Here is a 7,396-nt window from a genome sequence, read left to right on the forward strand (position 1 = left end):
AGCCTGTTTACCAAAGTTCTCCTGTATTTCTTTAAGTGGTTTTTGTGTTTCCTCATTATTGTCTTTTGTATTCTCCTGGATTCCTTTCAATGATTTTTGTGTTTCTCTTGCAAGGGCTGCTAACTTTTGATCTATTTTCTCCTGAATTTCTTTAAGTATGTCCTTCATGTGTTCCTGTACCAGCATCATGACCAGTGATTTTAAATCCGAATCTTGTTTTACTTGTGTGATGGGGTATCCAGGACATGCTGGTAAAGGAGAATTGGGTTCAGATGTTGCCATATTGCCTTGATTTCTGTTAGTGACGTTCCTGTGTTTGCCTTTTGCCATCTAGTTCTCACTGGTGTTAGTTGGTCTGTTCAATGCTGGACTCACCAGTGCAAGCTGCCCCTTCCCAGGTGGCCTCTGGTGCACAGCTTCCCTCCTGCACTGCCTGGAGTCAGGATGCTGTTGCCCAGGCTGGTCAGATCCCGAAGCAGACATCTGAAGGCTCCCGCTGGGGCCTGCTGGTTTCACCGGAGCACACTGACTTCTCCCGCTGGCTGCCCGCAAGCTCTTCTTGCCTCTTGCAGGACCTGGAGATGTGGTGTTGCCGCCCAGGCTGATCTGGATCCGGAAGCGGAGAGATCTGAGTGCTCTTGCCAGAGGCCTCAGAACTGGAACCTCTCACTTTTTTCAAGGAGTATTAAGTTACTAATCAGATGTCCATAGGTCATAACACTGAGTCTAGACATTGTTGCATCACTCCATGTTACCTACTGACACACATGTGATATAGCAGTCAAACCTGCAATGCTTCGAGGGGCAGGAATTTACATTATTCTTTAAAGAATTCAGATCTCAAAAGAAATTAAATTGGTAACCATATTTTAAAAAGGAAACAACATAGAAAAAGACAAAAAGAAAACCTATAACAAACAAACAAAAACACAAGAAAATAAGCTAATATTCAATTACTATATCAATTATAATAGACAAGAAAAATTAAGGACTTTCTTTAGAAATAAGTAATTCAGTGATACTTGATTCTATAAAATCTAGCAAAAATGCTAGGTTAAGGAAAGAAACTGAGTAACCTGGTTTGTTTTATTAAGTTGATAGAAGTTCAGGAGCATAAGCAAGTGTCTACACATTTTAGAAATCAAACTTTCTACTGTATAGGATTTTAGACAGAGTCATACAGTATTCCACCAAAGTAGTACACTAACCTTCTTGGTAAAACTTGATGAATATTTATCTGATCTCCAAAATTTAATAAGGAATATAAAATTTGAAGTTGAGAAATATTCTGCTCAAGGTGTTTTATTTGAATTTGGTAAGGTTGTTTATAAAATTAGACTTGGGGGTCATTGAGAATTTTATATCCACAAAGATAGTATAAAATAGCTTGACTTTTTATAGAACTTTAAAATCTAAAACTATCAAAAAAGTTATGAGAAGAAATGTGACTTTATCATTAAAATGTGGTCATCAAAAAGTTATGAGAAATGTGACTTTATCATTAAAATCTTACTGCAAGAGACTAAAATGACTTCTGCCATGTTCTTTGTAAACTAAATAAATAAATACACAGATAAATAAGTAAAATTAACATGTACTGGTGCAACGGCCCAAATATAAGACCTGAAGCTGTGAAAATACTTGTAAATATATGTTTAAGAATTTGGTAGAAGGAAATTTTTTATGTAATTTCAAAAATTCCAGAGAAAAGAGAAGTATAGGAGAACTGCTTCAAGCTATAGAAATCTTGTAGAACAAAGAAAACAAAAGAAAAAGGTGACATACAAAATTGAAGAAAATATTTATTCACAGAAATACAATATAGAGAAAAACAAAATAACCAATACATTTTATGCCCCAAATAGAGATATAATTTTCATGAAATGTTCTAATGAGATATAATTTTCATTAAAATAAGAAATGAATATGAAATACAAAAGGCCTGCTTATTTAGTGCTCACATATTTTATTCATCTCTTGGTTCTAGGACAAATGGATCCCTGACCAGAAACAACATTTAGAGACACCCAGGGTAGACCTTATCCATACCTACATGTTGACCCAACTTTCATTTCAGTTGTTCCACTCACTGGTCTACTCTAGGACCACATAGAGTATGACCATGAAGCCCATAGTGGCAACAAGAGTGAGATGCAAGTGTCTCTGTGGTCTACACTCTAACAAATTGGGATAACAACAGCAACAACAAAAATAGACCCTGATATCCAATAAACAAAAGTGAGACCAAAAAGTTCCACAAATACTCTAATTCCAATTGTCTAAATCCTGTTGGAAAAGAAAGACACAAAACAAAATTAAAAATAACAATGAAAGCAACAACCAAACCAAAACAACAATAACAACAAAAAAATACTAAACACAAAGACAATAGATCTGTGCCAGAAGTTATCACCCACTCATATTTCCTGTGAAAAAAATCATCCAATATAAACATAAGTATACAGATATAGTAGAAATTAAAAATAGGATTTGAGTAAATGTCTGAATAAAGATTATAAACACAGAAATGGTTAAAATAATGGAAACAATTTTTATATATTTATGTACAGATCTGTGTGTATGTGAGATATTTTCTCCTATAAAGAAAAATGTTTTTGTGATAGCTGTTTCAATCTCTGTGAGGCCCTGTCAAACTTGATGAGTCTCAACTGCTTTTGGCACCCTTTTCTCCTACTGGGTTGATTTACCTAGACTTATATAAGGCTTTCTGCTTAATATTGCATTTTGTTATTCTGTGCTAGGTTGATATCCCTATAAAGCCTACACTTTTCTAAATGGAAATAGAGAAGTACTGGATCTGGAGAGAGAGTGTTGGGGAATAGGTAGAGTGGAGGGCAGGGTTGTATTGTAAAAATAATAAATACATGCATTCTCATATTTGTAATAAAGTGAATGGAATGTCTCTTTGTTAAAGAGACAAGCCACATGTAATAAGGACACATGCTCCACTATGTTCATAGCAGCCTTATTTATAATAGCCAGAAGATGGAAAGAACCCAGATGTCCCTCAACAGTGGAATGGATACAGAAACTATGGTATATATACACAATGGAGTACTAGTCAGTTATTAAAATCAATGAAGTCGTGAAATTCTTAGGCAAATGGATGGAACTAGAAAGTGTCATCCTGAGCGAGGCAACCCGATCACGAAAGAACACATATAGTATGCAGTCACTAATAAGCGGATGTTAAGCCAAAAGCTCAAAATAAACAAGTTACAATTCACCAAGCTCAAGAAGAAGTATGTGAGGGTGCTTTGGTTCCTCTAAGAAAGGGAACAAAATACCCAGAGGAGCAATAAGGGAGACACTGTGTGGAGCAGAGACTGTAGTAAAGGCCACCCAGAGACTGCCCTACCTGGGGATTCATACTATAAACAGTCAACAAATCGTGACACTACTATGGACAAGAAGAAGTGTATACCAAAATGAGTATGCCATGGTTGTCTCCGGAGGGGCCCTGCCAGAGCCTTACAATAACAGAGGCAGATGCTAACAACCAACTAGTGGACTAGGCATGGGGTCTCCAATGGAGGAGCTGGAGGATGGTCCAGAGGAGCTGAGGGGGTTTACAGCCCTATGGGAAGAATAATGGTATGATGTCAGCTACCCAGATGCCCCAAGACTCCCAGGGACTGAACCATCAACCAAGGGGCACACATTGTTCCAGCCAAAAATGTGGAAGAGGAAGGCCTTGTTAGGCACCATTGGGAGGAATGGTCCTTGGTCAGGTAAAGAACAGAAGCCTGAACAAAGGGAAACCGAAAAGGGTCGGGGGATGGGAAAGAGGCAGTGTGTTGTGTGGAGAGGCATATACATGGCGGCAGGGGAAAGGAGGATGGGGAGGGGTTGCAGAGTCTTAGGGGAGGGGATATCGGGAAAGGTTTTACCATTGGCAATATAAATGAAGATGATATTCAATAAAAAAAATTGGAAATGAACAAAAAAAGAAAAAGAAAAAGCATATAGCATGTCTCTTACACGTAGAAGTTAAAAATGTCAGGTTTCATATCCCCAATATAGACAGTCACTGCTATGGTCACTCACATTGATTCTTGGACATCTCCCTTATCTCAGGAATTGTTCTCATCCTGGAGACTACCACTACTTCATCAACCCTGTTAGATGAATTCTCTCCTGTCCTTCCTCACACCTTATCCTGAATTCCCTATCCCCCTTTCCTCCCTATTCCTCCCTTGCCTCTTATGACTATTGTATTTTCCCCTTCAAGCTGAGATTCAAACCTTCTCATGTGGGCCTTACTATCTAGTTAGATTCTTTGCATCTGTGGAGTGTAACATGATAGCTCTATTTTATAGCTAAAGTCCACTGATGAGTAAGTACATACCATATATGTCCTTTGGGGACTGGGCTACCTCATTCAGAATGATATTCTTAAGTTTTGTTTGCCTGAAAAATTCATGATATCTTGGGTTTTAATAGCTGAACAGTATTCTATTGTGTAGATGTACCACATTTTCTTTATCAGTTCTTTAGTTGAGGGAGATCTAGGTTGTTTTCAGTTTCTGGATATTACAAATAAAGCTGCTATCAATATAGAGTGCAAGTTCTGTAGCCAAACAGGAAGCCCAATGGAGTGATAAAGACACCAACCCACCCACAAAACTTTCAACCCCAAATTTTTACTGTCTACAAGTAATGCAGCCATGGGAGAGGGAGTTGAGGCTGAGGGAATGGACAATAACCTGGCCAACTTGAGGCCCATCCCATGAGCAAGAACCAATCCCTGATACTATTAAGTTAGCTTCCAGACAGGAACATGTTGTCCTCTGACAGGCTATTCCCAGCAGCTGACTCAGATAGATAAAGACACCCACAGCCAAACTGAATGGAGCTGGGGGACTCTGATGGAAGAAGTGGAAGAAGGATTGCAAGCCCCAAAGGGGATAGGAACTCTGTAGGAAGACCAACAAAGTCAACTAATCTGAAACCTTGTGGCTCTTAGCGCCTGAACCACTAACCAAATAACACACATGGGCTTGGGCCTAGGCTTCCTCACTCATATGTATCAGATGTGCAGCTACCTTTATGTGGAGCTGGAAAAACTGGAATGGAGGCTATCCCACAAATTTTGTCTGTGTGAAATATGTTCTACTAGCTGGGTTATTTTGTCTGGCCTCCATGGAAGAGGAAATGCCTAGCCTCACAGAGACATGAAGTGCCAGGGTAGGAGGATGGGCCCAACCCACTCAGAGGAGAAGGGAAGGGGGCATGGGAAGAGGATTTTGAGAGAGGGAGAACAGGAGGGGGGCAGTGAGTGAGATGCAAAGTGAATAAGCAGAACACATAAAATTAAATTTAAAAAAATTAGAGTGGGGACTTCCTGTCTCATTCCAGGTTTTAGAGTCAATGCTTTTAGTTCATCCACTCCCACCCTGTGAAATATAATCTTGGCTACAAGTTTGATTCATACAATTATTATTATTACTATTATTATTATTACTATTACTATTATTAATCAATATTATCATTATTGTTATTGTTATAATTGTTATGTTGAAGTGTGTTATTTATCCTCTAGTTGCTTCTAGGCTTTTATAATATAGATGTTCATCTTTCAAAAATATATCAGTGTGACTGGGAAATCAGGATTAATATATTGATGATATTGAGGTAGATGGAAAAACATGTTTGATTAGTGTTTGTTTTATACTTGTTCTGAAATACTACATTGTACTGCATTTCAATTCAATTTTGTATTTAAATTCACTTTAAATGTATATTAAATAAAATAAAAAGACAATGACACTGTGCATCGTCAAACTGATGATCATGTTAACATCAGTGATTGAAAGTAGTTCTCTAGGTGACACAATCACCCATGAGTAACTACCAGAGAAGAATGTTTGGAAAGTTGTCCAAAATTTATTAGGATATCTGTGTTGCTAAGAGATGAATAATTAACTAAGTAGGTAAGAATATGACAGGACAAATGTTATAATTAGATTAGGAAAGTTAGGATGGAAATGTCCTGTGTAATCCAGACAGTGGCTGAAAAGTAAGAAAATAGGTATGATCAATTCACATTGTATATTCATAATTTTCTAATATTCTCTTAGAAAGAGAATGGTTGATTTCTCGAAAGTTTTGCTGTAAATGTAATATTTAAGTAATTGTCATTGGATAAGTGAACAACAAATATCAAAACTTAGTGTGACATGGGAAAAAAGATAGATTGGGGGTGAGGAAATGACTGACAGTTCAAGAAATTAATGTTGGAAAATTGCTTTATCATAAGTGTGGAGAAGTACTGAGAATGGTATGTGCATATCATAATGTTATCGCATGACTCAGATGTTTGACCTGTAGCTTTGCATATGTGTGTATTCAGAGAGAACATAGACTTACAAATGGTATGAAGAAAGGACACTGAGAAATAATCAAAACACTAGAAATAATGACAACTTAAAATAATTGTGTACTTCAACAAATTTTCTAAGCGAAAATTGATGGAACAATCATTATTTAATTTTAAATGATATTTGTAAGTCTATGAGTATAAAATAGACACCATTATTGACAGATCCCATTTCCTTGATGCTTTAAGAATTTTCAGTTAGAGACAACCTATGTATGTGATTCTGCTAAGCTGTATAAATTCTTTTTAAGATGCATGCATTATTTATGGGGGAAATGCATTGAAGAGAACAATGTATAATCTTCATAAAGTTATTTATTAAATAACTATTTAATTTATTCAAAACAATGTCATATTTGTAGATAAAAGTAACACCTTGATTCATATAACACAAAACATTGTTTAACTTAAAGGCATATCTATGTAGATCATTTGTGCAGCATAGGTTAGGAAGAATACTGGCTTTATTTGTGAAATTGTGTTCACAATTCTAAGTGAATTAAAGACAAGTTCAATCCCCTTCCCTCTTCCAGAAGTATCTGAATCTTTTAGAAATAATAACCATGTTTAACCCGAAATGCAGATCTATTAGTAATAATTTAGCATTGATCTTATGAATATTATTATTCATTAAATTGCCTACAAGTATTAAACTGTTTCTTAAAGACAAAGACTTATATTTATCCCTAGTATATGTACCGTTTAGAAGAAACACTCAATATTTAATTAAAATATTATTGAATTTTGTATTATTGTTTAAAAATTAAGAATGTAACTCTTAACTTTTTATCATGTTAGTATGTCCAAAATGTAGAGTGAAGATGACCATATTTATAAATAAAAAGGCTGTTTTCAAAATGTTAAGTGTAAATAGAGCATTTTTAATTTTCTATTGTAATTTGTCCTCAAATTCCAGTATATTGCTGAATACACAAATCTAATTGTCCATCATACTGTACAGGCGAATATCATTAATAATTTCTCCTATACCCTACC

General features: G+C 36.1%; 1 non-coding gene across 1 annotated transcript; it reads right to left on the reverse strand.

Annotated features, from left to right (window-relative positions):
* Positions 1-681: 681 nt before the first annotated feature.
* LOC127681982 (small nucleolar RNA SNORA17) lies at positions 682-809 on the reverse strand. The gene has a single exon (XR_007977301.1). It is a non-coding gene; the product is annotated as a small nucleolar RNA SNORA17 (small nucleolar RNA).
* Positions 810-7,396: the final 6,587 nt, after the last annotated feature.

The sequence above is a fragment of the Apodemus sylvaticus genome, chromosome 3, assembly GCF_947179515.1.
Source record: "Apodemus sylvaticus chromosome 3, mApoSyl1.1, whole genome shotgun sequence".
Classification (NCBI taxonomy): domain Eukaryota; kingdom Metazoa; phylum Chordata; class Mammalia; order Rodentia; family Muridae; genus Apodemus; species Apodemus sylvaticus.